Genomic DNA, 21,715 nt, shown 5'->3' with positions numbered 1-21,715 from the left:
CTTAAAAAGTGGAGGGGCGGGGCCAGGCTCCCCCGGCTACCCCCCTCTAAGTACCAAATAAGACGATACGAATGGTTTTTTGTTGTGACACACGCACACACACATACACACCCACACACACACACACGCTCGCGCGCGCACGCACGCTGACAGAGGCGACTCATAAATGAACTTTTTTTCAGGCTTATTTGACTTCCTATGCATTTTTGAAAGGATGTGGAAACCCACTCTACGCTGCTACGAGTCCTTTTTTGCATCGCAGCACGCACGATCTTATTAGTCCTGTTTGAAAGGAGCCGCGCCGTCAAATCCGCACAGCATCCGCAAAACAGTTCAACGCGGCTTGGAATGGCCTCGCCGGGAGGTGGGGATCTAACAGCGCGTACTTTTCTTGGCACGTAGAATGTTGGCTGTCGGGCCTCTTTTGAACCACATCGGCCCTGTGAAGTAGTCCGACGGGAATTTCTATAGCTCCCCAGAGCTGAAATTCAAATCTAGCTAAGCGCAGGATTTGCAGGAACAGGTTGCCTTCGGATGAGATGAAAATCCAGAAGTATGAAATAGATTACGTTCACATAATAGCGGATGGGGGTCGAAGAAGGGGATGGCGCAATGTGGACTCACATGGTAATACATCTGTGGTCGAGAAACGTTTTGTGTACTTTACGAACTAAATATTTCGTCTGCCACCACCGGCGTCCTCCTTGGAATTTTCGGTTGAGACATATCTTCAATTCGATTCCTCCGCGTCCAACCGGTGTCTAGCCAACGTCAACGCCGCTACCTTGCAAAGGGGAAATCTATTAGGATACAGTTGCCAGTATGCGTTAGTCATTTCATTAATCAAATAAAATGTTTGCAGAAGGAGCGGTACATACGTTGCCAGATGGCACGGATTATGTTGCCTATATTTGAATACACCAGGAAGCACATCGCTTCTTGCTCGCGAGAAGCTTGCTGGAGATTGCGAGATAAAGTTACAACGTAAAGCTTGAAAGCGAACGCTTCTAAGAGGAACGAAAGCCACTTCTGCTGAAAAGTCTATGTGTCCTATCGGAAGTTGCGCATAACGCCAATCGGAGCCAGCCAAAGCGATGAGGGAAGTGTGACGGCAGCTTGATTTTAGATCACACCTTTACGTAACGCAGGATTTGGAGGGATAGCAGCTCATTTCGGTGCCTTGGGCATAATCAAGTAAATTGACCGAGAAATGTGGTTTCGGCTATTTCAGTTTACATGCCCCTTTTTCAATTATTGGACCCCGTAACTGGGCTTTGATGGCGATTGCCTTGAACTTTCCAATATAAACAATTGCCGTAATGTTTGTAACTAAGAAATAAATTATTGTTGCGAGTTTAATTAGTGAATGGGAGTGCTGTGGCCTTTCTTGCAAATGGTGTCCGCACAGCCCATAGTTCTTTGGTGATGTGGTTTGAGTACATTTTACAAGCTTTCCTAAAAAAAAGTGCTCGAAAAAAAGAGTCTACATATGAAAAATTGGAGGAGCGCTTAAGTTATGTACTAAACTTAATTTTCATCATTTTCCACTAACTAATATGCATTTAATTAAGACGCGTAAGCGATTATCTGTCGCAATGTTCCTCGACATCGAAGGAACGTATGACAATGTTCTGCATGAGGCTATATTAGAGGCTCTGGAAATGGTTAGCCTAGGCGGCTGACTCTATCGTTGGACTTGCATTCCACATGCGGTCTCTCTTTATGAATACCGAAGACGGTCCAACTTACCAACATTATACACAGTGTGGAGTACCGCAGGGTGGTGTGCTGAGCCCAACACTCTTCAACCTTGCGCTCATTGGTCTCATAGACTGTCTGCCGAATACAGTGAAGTTAATTGTCAATTTATGCCGATGGAATATGCATCTGGGCATTTGGTGTGACGCATAGCAACTTTGCAATCTGCGAAGTTGCTATTGACGTACCTTAGGGAAAAAGGCCTCTGGATTGCTGAAAAAAAAATGTGCATAGGTGGGATTCAGCCGGAAGCTAATGCTATCATACGCCATATCTATCGATGGGTGTCGATCCCTAATGTAAGGACGCACAGGTTTCTAGGGGTAATTATCGACCGTCCCCTCTCTTGGACTCCCCATGCGGCTGACCTAAAGGAGCGTCTGACAGCCATCTCTCATCTTTTCAAGTTTCTTGGAGGAAAGCCTGGCGTACGTCAGTACACGTGATGATGCAACTGTACCAGACGTTGTTCCTCGGGCATCTGAGGTACAGCGTTACAGTACTGTGCAATACCTAAAGAACTAACATCCGTACACTCGAAAGTGCTCAGGCCCAGGCGCTTAGAGGAGGAGAAGGAGGAGGAGGAGAAACATATATATAAAAAAAAGAATGGACAAGCAGGTGTATTTCTGCTTGTGCGGGAGGCGCCCTTAGTCCAGGGCTCCTGCGGCTCTTGCTGTCTCCCGGGCCCGCCGCACCAGTTGCTGCTGGTTACGAGGGTTAGTTTGCCTAGGGCTGCCACGATGTACCTTAACATCCGAAACCATTGCAATTGCGCATGACTACCCAGCCAAGATTCACATTGCTATGGAAGCGCTCAGGGCACATGTCAGGCAACTTGCTCGCGCCCTTCTCCACTATCTCGCCTCACTGCCAGAAGACCGACCACGTGCCTCTTTTTGCCAGAGGATACAGCCATATCATGTATACCTGCCATCAGGTTACACAGCTGTAGCGAGAGTTTTGCTTCCCCCTTGAGCCAAGTTCGAGTGACAGTACCAGGGATTCGTATGAAGACGCAACTCTCATCACCAGCTCTCAAGCAACTTTCGTTGCTCTTGCTGTACGAACAATACAATGATAATACCCATATATACACTAATGGTTTGACCGCTGTGGATGGTTCTGCAGGATCAGTAATTTTTCCTGCGAAAATGGCCACCTTGAAGTTCAAGACATTGCATCAGGCTACATTGACAGCCGCGGAGCTTGCTGCTCTTCGTAGCGCAGTGCGCATAATTCGAGAGGAACCACCTCAAAAATGGAGCATTTTCAGCGACTCTAAGGCAGTTATACGTTGCTTGCTTTCCGCCTTACGCCGTGGACCAGACGAACAACTAATGTTACAAATCCGAGACCTCCTTCATCGCCTCGTCGAGCAAGGGCACGACGTCACATTTCAGTGGCTCCCAAGCCGTTGTGGCATAATGGGTAATGAACAGGCCGATTAAGCTGCTCGATTTGCTCATGAAGACGGCGTGCACAAACCAATCCCGCCGTCAAGAGCAGATGCAGCAGCGCAACTTTGAGAGCGTTCATATGATGCTTTACAGTAGTGGATCCCAGCTAGTTTCCAGCACACACGCCTACATCGACTGGACCCCTGTCTGCAACTTCATCCTCCACTTGGACTATCCCGACCCGAGACAGCGGTACTTTACCGACTGTGGCTTGGTGTCGATTTTAAAGTCATTTGCTTTTCGCATTGGATGCGAGGATAGTTCTGCGTGTGACCACTGCGGCGACGAGTAATCTATGGAACACGTTCTTTGTCGTTGTCCCCGATACAGCGCACGCGGGCAGCCGCTCGCGACCGCGCTGGCGTGTCTTGATGACCGACCGCTTTCCGAGCAGACAGTCCTAGAACGCCGACCTATAGAGTCGTCACACCACAAGACAGTGAAGGCAGTCTTGAAATTTTTACGTTCGAGAGGCCTATTGGAGAGACTGTAATTCTCACGGATGTTCACGACCTTCCACACACTTTTTTTTTCGTTTCCTTGCCTTTTTTCTTCGCTGTTCTTTCCGTCTTTCATTTCTCCTTAACCTTCTCCCAGTGCAGGGTACTAAACCATAATTTTATCCGGTTAACCTCCCTGCCTTTCCCATCCCGTTTATCTCTTTCTTTAATTTGCATCATGAGCTTCTGTGCTTTTCCAAGAGTTACGCAGCAGTTCAAGCAATTAATGTTTTCGCCCTCTACCTCAATGCCACAGTTTCAAAGGTTCTCATATTTTTATCATGGGGACATACAACCACAAATTGCAAGACTAAATTTTTGATGAGCGTTATCAAAATTGAAGAGGTGCGATACAAAGCAAACCGCACTTTATCAGTCTATTAGAATATCAATGACCTGTTATATTACGGCAGAAGTACCAAATTCAGCTATCAAACCATTAATCCAAATTTTACCTTGTGTGCAACATATACGACGAAAACTGTATTCACAGCCTAAAACCTTGTCTCTCAAAAGGACGTAAGTTGCCCGCAGGAACAACTTCTATATCACGGAATACGTCCATCCGTGAAAGAAACTTTCTGGAAGCTCGTTTCGACATACCCGAGCAAGAAGGAACGTGGGGCAGCGCCTGTAGGCGGCTCGCACAAGCCGATGTAGGTTTTCGCTTCATTAGACCTACTGTACCAAATGCCACGAAATACGCCACAAGGCCGAGTATTTGTGTTGTTAAAGTTGAATGCGTGAGGGAAGTGCAACGAAAGTAGCAAGCTAAGAGTTTGAAGGAACTCTACAAAAGCATTACAATTCGCAACAAGGTTTTATTCTTTGCTAAACTGTCTCTTCTCAGATGTTGTTTCTGCCAGTAATCTCTCACGTAAGCCCTTCTGGACACAAAACAGAGAGAGAGAGAGAGAGAGAGAGTTAGTTAGTTTGGGAAGGAGAGATACTTTTCCTGTGAAAAAATAGCAAACAAGAAACTTCAGACGCACGTCGCAGGATTAAATCCTAATGCGCTTTCTGCGTCGTAAAAGTTAAAAAAATTTCGGCTCGCAAAAGCACTGTTGGCTCCACCACGGCTTAGATGAAACACCTCCACGCCTTCTCGGAAACCACTAGAGTTCTTCTTGAAGCTGATTGCGTCTTGCGACTGACTAAGCAAGAAAGAAAAAGAAAAACGTCCGTATGGATTTCATAACCTAATAGACATCTTGATATAAATTTGGGAGACATTTCGAATTTTTCCAGGAAAGGTCATGTCCTTTCTGCTAGCGCGATGTTTAGATTTTTTGTCCTTATTGCTATATTCCATCTTGTTACGACTTTTCTTTTTCTGAAGATATATAGAGCACAGGATTGTCGGTAAACACCAGACGAAGACATTTCTATAAGTCCTTGGCGTTCCCTCTGAACTTTAAGTTCCCTTCGATCACCTCTTCACGCGACAATGCACCTTAATTAGATAATTTCTTGTTTTTTTTTCTGGTGATTTTGTTAAGTACATAAGGTGCAGATTTATGTTCGAGAGCCTTTTCTTACAGGATGATTTCTGCCACCGGTGTTTATATATGTAGGTCTAGCCCTGAGAGTGTTAACCAGCGCTACTCACATCCAAGGTGGCAGATGTGGAACGTCCTGTATTTCCTCGATGGCTCACGCAACACGTACATTTTGGAGAGCAGGCACGTAACTATTAAACACTTGTATGCTACTCAGTCGCATCAATACTGCGAGATTCCAGACCCTTGCATCAAATCATCAACAGACATCAACAGATCATCAACAATCATCAACAATCATCAACAGACAGACAGACAGACAGACAGACAGACAGACAGACAGACAGACAGACAGACAGACAGACAGACAGACAGACAGACAGACAGACAGACAGACAGACAGACAGACAGACAGACGGACAGACAGATGGACAGATGGACAGACAGACGGACAGACAGATGGACAGACGGACAGACAGACGGACAGACGGACAGACAGACAGACAGACAGACAGACAGACAGACGGACGGACGGACGGACGGACGGACAGACGGACGGACGGACGGACGGACGGACGGACGGACGGACGGACGGACGGACGGACGGACGGACGGACGGACGGACATTATACACAAGACAGCAGTAGTAGTAAGTGGTTATTTATTAAAATATGTAAGCAATAGGAAAGGAAGGAGATTGCTGCTGGCTGCGCTGTTGTATCGATCGCGTGATACCTGGGCAGCAGCAGCAAATGGGCAGGGGTTACGGGATTACATGACATCGAGAGAGGACAGCAGAAAGGATAGAGCGGCGTATGAGAAAATGCTGTTTAAATTCTACATACATGGGATGATCACGTCATCGGCTACCATAGTTCACATGTTTGGCACAGTACTGTTTCTGGCACGACCCTGCACACCGTCACTGAGGGCAATACTTTTAGGGAAGCCGGGACGCGAGACCCTACTAATCTAGAAAGTCAGATAGAGTCTTGGTGAGCTACATCGGGCGCGCACGAGAGGCCCGGTTGCCGGAGGAGCACCTCCGTGCTGCCTGCCAGCAGCGCATCCGAACGGTAGCAGCTCACGAGTTTGTCCAGTAGCACTGCGTACGCGCTGCGCCGCTAGAGCATGCGGTGTCCAAGTGTCTCCACCGCCCCACAGTTCCTGCAGGAGTCTCAATTCGCGAGATCGAGGCGCTGCATGCGCGCCTGCGTCCGCACACATTCGATACGCAACGATAGCAACCGTTCACGCTGCCGCATCGAAATGCTTCCCGCACTCATCGCGGTCAGCTGCTTCCCGCTCGCTTTGCGGGAGTCGGGACACGCACGTTGTCACTTCAGATGGCCCAAACACGCGTTTCTGCGCGCTATATACTCCCGCGCTCTATAGACATACGCCCTGGAGGCTGTATTACAACGCATTCATGACAGGTATAGCCGCGGAGGCCACAAAGTCGAAAACTAAACTGTTTCAAGAAGATATACGATATATCACAGGAAACAAATATTAAAAACGCAGTTATCTCAACCATCCAAAAAGTTACACGCTTATGAGGTATCGGCCTCTTACTCTGCTATTACACTTTTAACCTATCGGTCGTAGGCTAGCAATGGAAAGAAATGCTTATTTGCTCGAGCTGGCTCCCGGAAAAAAACCATAGAGTTCGAACCAAGTTCGAGCTGCTTCTTTTTCTTTAAGAGGTCGCTACCCATTAAATGGGTTTCGTGGACGACCTATACTTCCAAAAGGAGACGCGATTGAATAGCGTTACTGAAGCTAATTCAGATGCCCGACGAACTCCTTGCACTGCCTTTTTGTTTTAGGAATTCTGCCTTACAGGCTTTAGGAACTCTACCTCACCCTGTGATAACTGTGTGCACAAAGATATTCACAACCGTAAGGAAATAAGTAGTGCGACGCGAAACTCTGAAATCAATGAACTCCCGACGGAACGGCGCTGCTTAGAAAGGATCTCTTAAGGGCAACAATAGTACGCAATTCCCTTATAAGGCGCTCCCTCTCTATGATGTACCTGCTAATGGGAGAAGCTATCACATCATCAAAGGACACTTCATAATACCCGTACCGCGAGAATCACTGTAACTCAACGCACGATACACAGAAACATACAGTGCAACGTGTATTGTGCACCATGTTACAGTACGCCGCCGGCTCTCGAGCGAATCCTCACAAAAAGCTATGGCTGCGCTGCTGTACTAGGTCAGTTCTGAGCGCGTAGAAAACACGACCACATCATCGCACTCTCTTGATTAGTTGCCTATAGAGGCACCGGGACCATTGCGAAGTTATCATGACAAGCATTCACGCAGTTCGTCGGCACCGCCGGACACACGTTTTGGGTTTCGGGAACTGTCGCTTCGAGTGTGCTTTTGCCTGACACGCAGACACCGTGGTGTTCTGTCGTGTGCCGATGCACCGACCGCGTTTGTAAACAACCCTGGAGAGCAAAGCCTAATGCACACAGCCACATCACTCAAGACGACATATCGATGGTTGCGCAGGCTGCTGTGACATTAGCACCCGAGAAAGGGTCTTTCGCGATGGACATCGTGACGTAGTCTTCATAAGTAATATCTAATACTATGTTTTGTCCGTAGTCACTGGCGAATTGAAGATGGGAAGCCGAGAACCAAAAATATATCAGAAGTTGCAGTTTCTGGGATACTGTTTGGCAGGGGATTATATTATTAAAAAGGGGGTTTGATGGTCTGGCTTGAAGATGTGATAGTTATTTGACCCATCAACGATGCTTGTCGCTGATCCCTTTGCAGTGAATTGGAAGCAGTTGCAGTGGTATCGTCATTATTGTTGGCTAATAGCGTTACAATTACGTATACGTGCTAAACTGAGGTATACAATATACAATTAGGTAACATTGGCGATGCGATTGTTCGAATATCGTCAGTCAGGCTATTCCAACAAATTAGTGTAAAATATTACTTTTGTGATTGCTTATGATAAAATACTCACATTTTCATCAATGTAAGCTCTTTGTAGACTAGAAGAAAATTAGTACTCAAGAACCGTATATCCCACATTTGCAAGGCACAAGCCGTGCTTTGTTCAGTCGGTTGTAAACTACGTGCTAGAGTGATTAAACTTTTTTGTCCGCATTATGTATACTTGTCATTCGTTGGAATATTTGCTGTCTGCTCGATCGCCGTCACGATCAGTCGACGCTCACTATATTACAAACAGCTCATGCTTACGAGTAGCTCCGCGGATTGAGACGTATAGTACGGGTGAGAAAAGTTTTCAGAAGTCACGGCTGAAAGTCTAGCTAGTAGTATAGTGGTGTATGCATTTTACATTTTCGCCTTAAAAAAGAAGCGTTAATGGTTGACTCCATTCTAAGCACGACCGTGATTTCACGCTCCTTAATTAATGAGTATTCCTCTGAGTTATCAAATGACGAATATGCATGGGCAATAAGGCTGCTTAGAGGCTGCGAGACTTCGCGCTCACCTGACACCGGCTTCATTCGCAATTATGTTTGCTTCTTCTGTGGTCATTGTGATATCTATTAATCAATTTCTCTCCAAACGGACAGCCACAGTAGCAGCAGCAGTAGCAGCAATAATAATAACAACAACAACAACAACAACAACAACAACAACAACAACAACAACAACAACAACAACAACAACAACAACAACAACAATAATAATAATAATAATAATTTAAAGTTTGTTATTGCCTAAACAATCGAAAATATGGAAGGTAGACCTCCTTAAGACTCGCTAGTCCAAAAACCCATATATAGTACTCAGGCGAAAATTCTTAGTGTCCTGAAATATTTACGATGCTTTATATACTTGTGACAGTCTAAAAAACTAGGGCGAAATTGAGATACGAAGAAGCACTGGCAGAAAGGGAGTATTTCAGAAAGGCTGAGATTTCGGCGTGAGCTTATGCGCTATAATCTGCTTTGTCGCGCTAGAGAAGGCGGGAATTTATTGAAGGAAAAAAGGGATGGAGAAGGACGATGACTATAATAAGCGCAAAATAAATTCTGGCTGTTAACACAGCAGCATGCACGAATCAGAGTCATTAATCGTCTCCTGCGTCGTTCAGAAAAGAAGCACTACGAAGTGCACAGCGAAAAAAAAATAAAGGAGCAAATTAGACAAAAAATTTGAAGCAACGCTGCGGCATCATCACACACGATTTACACTATACCGTAACTATACTCACATTATATTTGCGCTATACTGTAGAGCACAGGAAATTCACACTGAAATTTATATCGAAGGTCCACTTCTTTCACCTTTGTCTCGATACCCGTCCCCGTGACCACCGCTTCCTTTATTGTGCCTCCTATATGTCGCTGTGCCATTTCGAGAGGAATTTCTGGGCCTTTTGTTTTACACAGGAAACTCCCAGTTGTTCGCGCTTCTTCTGGCCATTTGTGTGCTGCAGGCATCATGGTTATGACGTGGAAGCACTATGCGTGCGACATCATCGGGCCTATAAGCGGCCCCTCCCAGAAAAGCTGGCGGGGTTTATTTTGCATGTTCAGTTCTTTTTGGTGTGCACATCCGTGTAATACTTTGCAGACAGGATGGTTATACTGCGTGATCTACGCACCGTGCATGTCTCTTTGCAATGCCCAAACCCGTTGAAGGTCCGTCAACCCTGTAAACATTGAAAGTGTGTGCGAAGCGCGTGGAATACATCGCATTGAAAGAATACGAGTATGCCCAGCATTTAACTGAATCGTGGATACAGAAAATGGTGATATGCTACAAGCACGAGCATGCCGGTCTAACTCGAATTCAGAGTTTATTGCTATTGTTCCAAAATACACTAAATCCAAAATTATAGCAAACTAAAAAAAAACATAGCAGAAAAAGCAGCAATCTCGCGAAGACCGTGACCAAAGAGCAGAAAATATACGGAAATTTAAGAAATACATTAAGTTTGTTCGTGCCTTACGGAGTAAGCTTTGGCAGTGATGCAAAACAGAAATGGAAACGGTGGTAAAGTTACTCTTGTCGACAATAAACTCAAAGTAAATAATAAATTGTGTGGTTGGGATGCAACAAGAGATTCAAGAGTATTGTTGAAAGAAACGTATCGTGCAGCTGCCGGGAAACCTAATGCTAGACGCGCGTGACAATGTAAAAATGCACTTTCATTGTCCTTGGTATGCTTTAATGCGGGAAGCATAGTAAATAACTTTGACCAACTTGAACAACTATTGATCCTGTACTCTCCTGATAATATCGTTATTACTGACACCTGGCTACACTTTGGTAATCATGACTGAGAAATAATTCAACTACGTTACTAAATTTTACGATCTCATTGCGATAGTCGCGGGGGCGGTGCCGCAATCGCAATCAAACAAAGTTTGTCTTTTCGCCCAGAGGAAGGCATGCCAAACCACAAAGTGTTTGACGCACCATAACAGGATAAGGCACCTTAATACTAATAAAAGGCATTCACGCGAAATCAAATGTTCCTTATTACTACGTCAAAGGAATCTATGGCTTCCTTTCCGACAAGCTGAAATAGAGAAGCAAATTTCTTCTTATTGGTATTGTAATCTCCCTTCAATCGAGTGGAACACATTTGAAATTACTAAGAAGAAGGTATGAGCGCCTTTTAAAAATTGGCTTAAGTTTCTCATTAAATCAACTTGTCAAAGCCTACACGCGTTCAGGGACAAAGCAGTTCAATACTGCACCTTGCATTTCTCTCGCATAATTTACCATCGGAATTGAAGGTAGAGGATGACATGTCAGATAACAAGTTACTGACATTAATGTTGAATGTCGGGAGCATGAACACCACACGCACGACGGACGTGACACACATAGCCACGAAAATTTACAAGGCTGATGACATCATTGTCATAAATTAATTAGAAACATTACTCGACGGCTTCACACTGCAAAGATGCAGAACTATAGGTAACGTTTGGGAGAGGTACAAGAAAGGCTAGCAGAGTACAATGTTGGGCTATTTGGTACATAGCTTAAGAGGAAGCTTTAGTTCAGGCCCAACTCCGTCGCGGCCTATTCAAATACATTTAAAACGTAAAAACGTTTTTCTGAGACAACCCCTTGACAGATTTTAATGAAATTTGTTGCATTTGAAAGCGAAAGCTAAATTCTAGTGACTGATGCAAGCGGAATTTAGATGTAGAGCCTGAATGTTAATTTTTTTTTCACAAATTCGAAAGTTTGAAAAAAGTAGAAGCATGAAGTTTACAAATTAAGAACTCTGCATCAAGAACAAGTACCGTGGTTCTGTAAACGGCGTTCATTAGACCATTGTAAGCGGACAAATTAGATATGTCATTTTATGTCTTATGTGAGTTTGTTACGTTGTGTACAAGGGTTTTGCAAAAGCTGTATTTCCATATTAATACATTGTTTACAATTCACGTGTAACATATCAATTTTGTGCCCTTTAGATATACTATCGGATGCAATTCACAGAATTGTTATATCATTTCTCATTGCTGAGTTATAGAATTGCAAACTTAATATTTCTGTTTTCCAGAAATTTTCGCTTTTTGCCAATTTTGAGTAAACAATTCACGACCTAAATAACAGATTCGAAACCACCAGCCACTAGATTTTAGGTTTCTTATTTTAAATGCAATAAATCTGGCACTCACAATCACGAACACCTTCAATGTGTATTTCTCACTCTGTTTTCCTCGAGCTCTACTTCACCTACAGAACAGGAAGTTGCCCTAACATCTGGACTAACAATGAGACCAGTGGACTACACGGAACCATAAATTTTGAAGCTGCTACTGAAAATGGATGTTAAAACATATCTAGGACCTGACAACATCTCTAAGACGTTCTTGAGACGCTATTCTGAACAAGTAACGCTTTTTAGCCATAAAATTTGCACAACATGTCTAAAAACTTCGTTTCTATCAAGAGACTGGCTGCGTGCAAAGTATTAGCCCTGTCCATATAGGCGGCAGCAAATTATGCCTACACGACTACAAGCCTATTTCACTAACCAGCTGCTGTTGCGAGCACATGGAATATATTATTAGCAAAGCTATTATGACCTACCTCAAATAAAACAACTTACTGTACTCCAAGCAACATGGTTTTCGTTGAGGTGTTTCCGATGTGACACAATTTCTACAAATACTACACGACTTGGAAACTGTAATTAACTCTATACTTCAACTTGACGCAATATTCATCGACCTTTCGAAGGCGTTCGACAAGGTAGTGCATTGGAAGTTAATTAACAACATTATAGCCACAGGAATGGAAAATGTGGCATCATGGGTAGGCGCATACCTTTCCAACCCCAGGCCGTAAGTTAAAGTCGGCAAGGCGGAATCTGAATGTTCCGACGTATTTTCGGGCATCGCATAGGTTTCTGTACTATGTTTTGTTTTATTTTTCATATACTTCAATGATACGCACCTTCATGTTGCCAGAGGTAAGACTATGATGACTGCATTATATACACGGCAGTGCGAACGCAGGCAAATCCAATAAATTTAAATTCATCTTTGCTTAATATTGCCACCTGGTGCCAGGAATGGGGTATGGATGTAAACTTTAGTAAGACTGCTTGCATATCAACAGCAGGAAAAAAAAAGCCATTGCAATTCCCCTACAACATCATGGGATAAGCTGTTGTACGAACGGAATCATGTAAGTATTTGCACAACAAAGAAAATGGGACGCACACATTAAATACACGTGCCAGAAGACGCTTAGACAGTTGGGCTTCCTTCGTAGAAAACTGGCAACGGCACCAACACACGTTACAGTATCAAGTGACAAATCACTCGCGGGTCCAATCCTCGAATGCAGCCATATAGTGTTGAATCCACATCAAGCTTATCTGACCAAAAGTGTAGAGGCATTCCAAAACAAGGCCCTTCACTTCGTTTATTCCAAGTAATCGGGAATGTCACTATGAGTGCACGGTGCAACCGCGCTGCCATAGAGACTATGGAAAGCCGACGACATATCGCATCTATAAACTATGGTTGTCAACAAAAATGACTACATCAAAGAACCTCACCAACGCTCGACCAGAACCATGCAAAATGTATACGGCTGCTTTTATCGAGTTGCGACACTTTCAAATATTCTTTTTCCCTACTGCCATAGAACTTTGGAACAAGCTATGAAGTGAGTGCACGGGCATCTTATCCACGGATGTATTCATAGCTAAACTTGAAAAATTGTTTTCATGGTGTTGGCTCTCCCAAACTGTTTAAACAGCTATCGGACCTTTAATTCACTGTACAGATATCGTTTTTCGCGCTTTCACATAGGTGGAGTTGCGGTTCCTTCCTTCTTTTACAGTATATATATATATATATATATATATATATATATATATATATATATATATATATATATATATATAAGTGAAGTGAAGTAGACGGGCGTTTGCAGCGATTTATGTTGGTTACGGCCGGGGTCCGGCCTATATGATATATATATATATATATATATATATATATATATATATATATATATATATATATATATATATATATATATATATATATATATATATATATATATATATATATATAGCCGCTGCCAAGGCAGTGAGTTAGCGCTGGCTAACACTCCGAGGGTTAGTTATAGTAGATAAACGAAAATACCCCAGAACGCGGACGGGGAAATGGCGCCGCGGCAGTTGATTTGATAAGACTGTCCCGCGTGTAATGCGAAGACGTGGGTTTGTATCCCACCTGGGGCGAGTTCCAGTTGTTTTGCATCCACTTTCATTTACATTTATTTATTACGTCTTTAATTAAATCAAAAGCAGCAGATAATTTTCCATATGCGGTCCTATAGTGTCATTTTGTCATTGTTTGTTGACTTCTTATATATATATATATATATATATATATATATATATATATATATATATATATATATATATGTGTGTGTGTGTGTGTGTGTGTGTGTGTGTATCCTTTGTTGTTCATATGTTTTGTTTATACCTGTATATACGTTACTACCTGTGCAAGTTACCGATTCTTCTATCAGCCTGAGAAGACTTACGGTATTAAATAAAAAATATATATATCTGTGTGAATTTGGGTACTTCAACTTCACAAAGCAACCCTTCAGTGGTGGCAGAGCATTCAGAATGAACAATAAATGTGGCGAGTCTTATAAGATTTGGTGATGACTCAATAACCAATGTAGAAATCTGTGACTGTAATTTCGTCATATCGCATCATGTGGTTCAGTATGACTGATGACTGTGACCATACATTCAAATTATTGATGGCTTGAACTTTTCTGTGCATTCATTCTACAGAGATGCAGTGCTCGTACACTGAAGAGTTGCACAGAAGGATACTCGGTGACTGTGGTGTTTATGCATTTGTGCTTTGCTTTAACAAGGATCATTAGCTAATGGGAAACGACTTCGCCATCCTTCTAGGCAACGCTTCTCTTTGGGTCTGTCAGTTTCCGCAACGTATAATGCTGCGGTAACTTGAATGCTCATTTCCCAATACAGCTTTACAATTACGTGCCTTAAGTGATGGAGAAGTTTCCAAAGGTATTGAACAAATGTGAAGAGTAATTTTTGTAAACGATGTGAGGAAGTAAAGAAGGTTTAGTAAAAATTTAACAAAACAAAATTTCGGAATCTGAAAGGTGAAGTTAGAACACGCAATGTTTGCAAGCTTGCTTTCTGGAGGGGTCGTCTGTGGAATACTATTGACTCCCACATCGATCAATGTGCCTACTGCTATACATAGTGCGTTACGTCATAAGCAATGCCAAAGCTTTAGAAAAGGTTAATAAAATATATAGTAAAGCACACACCTGGAGAGGTGAGAGCGATGTGGCCTTACATTTGTAATGACACTGTAAATTCAGTCGTAGCATATTCACAATGAAGCTGCATGATTGCTGCACTCTCTATGATTGGCTGGCGGCGTTCGCTGATAATATGTTCAGCAATAGTATTGGCTATATCTAGCGTAAGAACTATTTTGTGAATACACGTCCAGAATTGTCTAAATCACCCTCGGTGTTATGTGTATACTTGCAAAAATACTTTAATGCGTCTCCTTTCAACTAGAGTGAACGGAGTCTAAAAAAAGCTGGCTTGCTTGATAATCTCTCAACTTGTGGCGAGCATGGCATCTGTGGACGCCGCACACCAACGCCGAAAGCTTACGCAAACGGTCAGCTTTACCATGTGCACATCTGAGCAACAACTTTTCGTTTTCGATGAACAAGAATACTTAAAATATGGTGGATGAGTTCTCCCTCGCGCTCTTTGATGCACGCTTTCTCCCCAGCTACGTATATCACCCACAATATTAGATATTTGAGGACACCCGGCTTTACAAAGATGAATGGTGGTTTAGAATGTTCGATTTAGACAGCGCCATTATTCTTTCGCCGCCTGTAATGCCATAAACAACAGCTGTCACAACGCAGCGGGCGGAGTTAGCCGTTTATCACCCTGGCCATCTTACTTGTATTGAAAAGAAAAATGCAGGCGATAGTATCAGTGCCCGCGAATCCCGGAATTTCGGCATATAACAGCTATCGTACTTACGTGGATTAGGGTTGGTGCTGGCCGTTTCGTTTTTACAACTTGGTCTGGCATTTTGTAGCACCAGTGCTTCCGCGTGTCGCTGCTTGGATATAGAACAGGAAGGGTAGACTAGCCAGTTCAGCCAAAGTAGTCTTTAACGTACATCAGTGTTTGTAATTTTTCGGAAGGTCTTCACGGCGAATATGTATGCAGGGTAATGGAGGATTTGCGTCGTTGGCATTTCGTTAGCAATTAAATATTGCGATTAGCATTCTTTTAAAAACAATGAAGTATGTGGTTTTAAGTGCGAAAACCACGATTTGATTATGAGGCACGCCGTAGTGGGGGCTCCAGAAATTTGGACCAACTGAGGTTCTTTAACGTGCACCTAAGTCTAAGTACACGGACGTTTTCACAATGCGCCCCCTTAGAAATGCGGCCGCCGAGACCGGGATTTGATCCCGCGACCTCGTGCATGCTTCGCAGCCCAACACCATAACCACTAAGCAACCGCGGTGAGTAATTAGCATCCTTAGTGTACTACACGCACTTTTCGGGAGCTTTGTGTCTATCTGCCATTGTGTCCGCCTGTCTGTTGGTGTCCCTAATGGTTTTCCCGCCACTTTAGTCTCTGGGTAGTCCGTGGTCTAACGTTTAGTGCATCGTGCTGCTGTGGTGAGGAAACCGGGCTCGAAACCAATCGTCGGGTCAACTTAGGTGACCACTACGTGACATTGCGTATGTGTCGCTCACGAGATAAATCGTCTCGCGTCAACTTGTGTTGCTGCGTAAGTGCCGCTCTTCCATGAACCCTGTTCACCCCAGCTTGGATCACTGCGCATATGTTAAACTGGCTATGCGCCACGCTTCAACGAACCTCTTTTAATGGGAATTTGGCCCATGGTGTAGGTGAAACTGGACATGTACCGTTCTTCAATGAAACTCTTTATCAGAAACTTGGGTCAAGGGGAATGTGCCAGAACGCTTGTGTTGCTCTTCAAAAACCTGTTTCACGCCAACTTGGGTCACTAGGTATGTGTAACTGGGTATGTGTCGCCCTTCAATAACTCTCTTTGACGCCAACTTGGGTCATTGGGCAGGTGTCACTACGTATGTGCTAAATGTGCCAATGACATAAAAAAAATCATTTAAATTTATCTCATGGTAGGCGGAGTAAGCCCGCGTCATAACTGATCAAAGAATATTGTCTTAATATAAATTAACACAATATCCACGCGGGGACTCCGCTGCGGTGACGCTAGGTGGCGCAGCATGTCCAGAGGGAAATGTGTAAATGCACGCTTCGTACATGTCACGTTTCAGCGGTTGAAATACGGCCTATCGGTACATTGCTTCGGTGCTGATCGCAGTGACGTGGGCATTCATTGCGAGATGGTTTCAGTTTCCTCACTATTTCACTGTGAGCATCATCGCTGAGCACTCAGAATTTAATGGATTATGGCTCACCGATGCATAGATTTTTCTACAGAGCTTTCCCCAGCTACCCTTCATTTTTCGTTACTTCAATCACATTTAAATGGGGGCACTGTCACAAAGAACTAGAGCTTGAAGGAATCGGCCGACTAAGAACATAACAAAACGTTAATTTTGTATTACATTTGAAACTCGATATAAAGGAGTGATGACCACGCTTGAATTATTTCGGAAAATCGAGTAAGGAATTTTTCGGCCTTTCGAAATCTAAACTTGAAAAGGTACCAAAAAAGGTACACCCAAAAGGTACCACGGCATTGTATTTGTAGCTAACCCAGTCCTGCGTGTGTAAGAAGTCTGCGAGGGGGGCCAAATACCACCGCCCCTAGCACCATTTGGTAAGTACGTAAGAACGCTATCGACTGCCCAGTCCGTTTTTCCGTGCATGGGCATGGAGTGCAGCCTAGTAAAAATAAAGCTAGGGCCGTGACTAGGCTGTCTAAATGTTTTAACGCGATTGAGTTAGAACGCGCGCTCGAAGAAGAACCCACCTACGTTAAAATTAGAATGAAATAACAGCTTCTTTTACTAATCTTTTTCTGCAAAAGCTTCGTTAAATCGTGTTTAATGCAATGCAAGTTTCATTAATTTGGGTTGATGACGACGTTGAATGTTCCTTATGGGTACTTGCCGGGGAACGGAAATTTCTTCGTTAGATCGGGAACATCGTAAAATCAGGTTTCGTGAGGTCGAGTTTTAACTGTATACATCTTCCGTTGCGCACCGCCGAACGCGCCTTTGGCGGTGGTCTTGCTAAGTGCACTCAGGAAGAGAGGCAGTCTACCGCCGTCCTTTTTTGCGCCGTTGCCCATGTTTTTCTATTTCATGTATGTTTTCGAAGTGAAAAAAAAAATCCGAGGACATCTAAGCACGTCTGATGAGTTGCGAAAACGAAATAATTAATGTCCAATAAATGCCGCTGAGCGGTCCTTCGAGTTTTGAACTCGTCGCGGGCAAGCGAACGTGTTGAGACTCTTGGCGCATTTTGATTTAGCCCTGTCGAGGCGCAGTTAGAACGCAGGCGAGGGTTTGCGCGGACAAGGAGTGCGCGGATAACACGTGCAGGCTTTCGAGAGCGAGAGCGAGAGTGACGTGGCGTCGCGGCAATGCCCTCTCGCTTCATGCAACGCTTGTCGCTCTATCACTCTGGCAGGTGTACTCTTTCGCCCGCTGAGCTCCGTCGAGGCGCGCTCCTGATGTGGCGTCACATCCAATGGGAATTTACCTGCCGTTTCGCTGCCATGCCGCCGACGGACGCCGGTTTTTTCGCTCAAGGGGCTATTTGAAGCTTTCGCATCAATAAGCAAAACCTGTCGCAAGTGTGTTGTTGTCAAAACTTCAAGGGATGTCGAAGAACAATGGTTGCGTCGCGGGCTGCTCGAATACCAGCAAAAACTTGCCGGCGACATGATTCTAATCATTCTCCTCATGCCTCATGAGTGGGCTCAACGGCAGCAAAGGACCACCGCCATTCGGCGGGAAATTACCTCTTCTCGCGCCTTCTTTTGTCATCTGAGGTTTGTTGCACTCGATCATGTTTACACGAGTAAATGAAGAAGTTGATCATGGCTTACCAATGTTTTGGTTCACTTTTTCCGCAGTGCAGCATGCGGGTTAAAAGGCAATTTGCTTGAGTTCTGAATGCCACTTGCCGCAAGCTACTCTTTGCCGCTTGTTTACCGTGTTGTTCAAGCTAGGTTGCGCGACTGTACGAGGGCATCCTGTTGCTTCTTAAAACATCTGAGGCTGGAAGCTATTGAGCTTGTTTGTTTTATAAGGCCAGTTAAATCGTCGCACCAGCTGTTACGCAATTCATGCTTCTGCATCTATATTAAGCGTGGCTTCGCGCATATTGAAGAACTGTTGCTAGTTGCTTCATGCAGAACAGTTGATTTTTTAAAGTACGAGGTGTTCGCCTCGCCTCGTTTGTAAAGGGCCTCAATCACACTTCGGAATGATTTCAGGCAAGCGCTTTTCGCCTGAGGACGTTTTCGATATTTTGGTTGCTTGGGAAATGTATTAGAAAATAGGTAGCTCAGGGTGAGGATTACTGTTAGCTGCTGCATGCGGTATGGCTGTTTGTTTTTCATAGAAAAATTCGAGTCATGTTTGAGAAGTCATTGCACCTTGATGCTGTCTGAGCAGAGTTACCACGCAGATTGCTTTGTTTGTTTCACAGCTGAATGCCTTCTTGCGTGTGAAGTTCTCACTCATTCGAATTCTTTCTTATTATCTTTTGCGGCATAGTATTGCACTCTTATGCCACAAAAGAAAAATAGCCATCCTTTCTGCCAGCGCCCGTCTACCTTGCAAAGAATCAGCGCCCATCTACCGTGGTTGCCTCTGTTGCAATTTTAAGTATATCCTGTGGCTTGTTTTACGGAACATTCGAAAAAAACAACTCAGACGCTGTTAAGACTTTCTCTTTGCACTTTTCCAAGAAGGTCCCCAAGCGCAATTGAAATAGTGAAAACTGTAGCGGGAGGTGCAGTTCGTCGACGTGCTCAGTGGATTTGCATCGGTGGCACAACGCTAACTCGCGCTTGTTTTCACTCGTGCTTCCGGTGACTTGATTGACTAATGTGTGCATTGCTATTAACAAATTCGCAATTAGCTTTCATGAGGACACATTGACGTTACTTATTCAGCGATGCCACGTGTATTCACCGGTAGTAATATTAATACAATGTGTACTAGCATCGCGCCGTGCGGAGTCGTTTTAAATATGTCTGCTGCAACTACGTGGGCCTGTTATTAAGGCACAGAAAAATTACTATGGCAAGGATAGAAAAAAAAATCAAAACATCGCATTTAGCCAACAAAACAAAACTGCTACCTTAACACGGGCTTCACTTCGTATAACTGGACTTAGTTGCGCTTTTATGCGGGACGCAGCTGGCCCATGTGCGGACTAGATTCTGCTAAAATCCAGTAACAGCGCGTGCATGTCCGCTCTCAGAGGCTCGCGCATTTCCTGCAGCTGTTACCGCTAAAGTAGTGGTCTGGCGACCGAACAAAGCGGAAATCACAGCCGCGAACTTCAGCCATTCTGGCTGCAAAGTTTTGTCATCTGCAACTGCAACCCGTGAGTACTTTCGAAAGCGTCCACTAGGTGGCCATCAACGGCGTCTCTAAAGGAGGTGCACTAGTCGTATAGGTGTTAGGACGAAAGTATTTCTTTCTATATGTCGACATATACTTTGTCATCTCGTCCGCACCACAATGAGACCGACCAGCAGTCTTGAGATGAAATATAAAGGTGTCGTTCCTCCTTTTTTTTAGAGCCTAGGTCTTAGGCGCCCGTTCCTGCTGCGAGCGTCGGCGTCGGCGTAACCGAGCGAACGAGCACAGCGAAGGGTGACAGAGCGAACGCAGAGCGCAGCGTCGGTGAAAGACGTGAGGAGGAAAGCGGAGGAGAAGCATGCAGCGGAACCATGAGGCGGGAAAAGTAGGAGGAGGGTTTGGCTTAAGCGTGAAAAGAAAAGCGTAGTGCTCCGACGATGACTACGAGATGGCGCCAGATTAGTGTGCGTCGTCTAAGAGGTCTTTCTGCAGCGGCTGCCGTGGATCGCGCCCTCGCGTCACCAACGTGCTGCCTCTCACGATCTCCAGAATAGCGAGGCAGTCACGCCACACCTCGCTCAGTTTGCAATGTGCCGCACGAGACGGATTGTCGGCGCCAGTGAATATATCGTATAACGCTATCTAGCTATTTAACATGATCGCCGCGTAAGTCCAAGTGCATGGCTAGAATTCACATGCGCGTAAACAACGTTCTTTTCCACTAAACACAGAGAAATAAAATGCGCAAATTTATAGCATTTCATTACCCGCTTCATGATTCCAAGATAGGTGTTGGATCTGCCAACTTTTTTTTTTGCTATCCTATTTCTGCGCAGGCAACAACAGCTAGTGTTGCGGCTCTGGTTAGTGTGTATGCTAGGAATGCTCCAGGCCCATAGACGAGTACGTCCGGTAGTAGAAATTAAGGAAAAAGGGTTAATTTTACATTAGACAGTTTTAGAATAGCATTTGTCGCCTTACGTACGTTAAACGTAAGCACGTTGCGGGACGTTACGGTGCGTGTCCTTTCAAGTCTTTTAGTTTACCTTACGGAAACACAAACGTAAATAAAACGTTATAAAACAGGGCTCCGTGTGGTGCCTCGTGGCAAACGTATCCAAGCCAAGACATTCCATTAGCAACCATCCTGCTGTTGCTATGTGGACGCATCTTGTTAGGCGTACGGGCGCCAGAATCGCCGAACGATCTCAGAAAATGGACATGCTATGCGCTCATAAGTAACCTTTCAGGTGAGTTTGGAGAAAGCGAAAGCTTATTTCGACAGTTACTGGCGATCAGCGCGAGCGAGAGCGTAGCCATCACGAGAATTCACGCTGAAGTGGGAGCCATGGGTGCCGCTATGTTCGACAGCGTTATTTCTTAGCGTGCGTAA

At 44.4% G+C, this 21,715-nt stretch overlaps 1 protein-coding gene across 1 annotated transcript in view; it reads left to right on the top strand.

The window, feature by feature from the left end:
• LOC135906723 (neuropeptide SIFamide receptor-like) overlaps window positions 1–21,715 on the top strand; it is a 111,118-nt gene that overhangs the window by 62,006 nt on the left and 27,397 nt on the right. The gene's annotated exons all lie outside the window — the stretch shown is intronic.

The sequence above is a fragment of the Dermacentor albipictus genome, chromosome 1, assembly GCF_038994185.2.
Source record: "Dermacentor albipictus isolate Rhodes 1998 colony chromosome 1, USDA_Dalb.pri_finalv2, whole genome shotgun sequence".
NCBI classification, from domain to species: domain Eukaryota; kingdom Metazoa; phylum Arthropoda; class Arachnida; order Ixodida; family Ixodidae; genus Dermacentor; species Dermacentor albipictus.
Note: the sequence above shows the minus strand (reverse complement) of the source record. Positions and strands in the feature narration are given on the sequence as shown.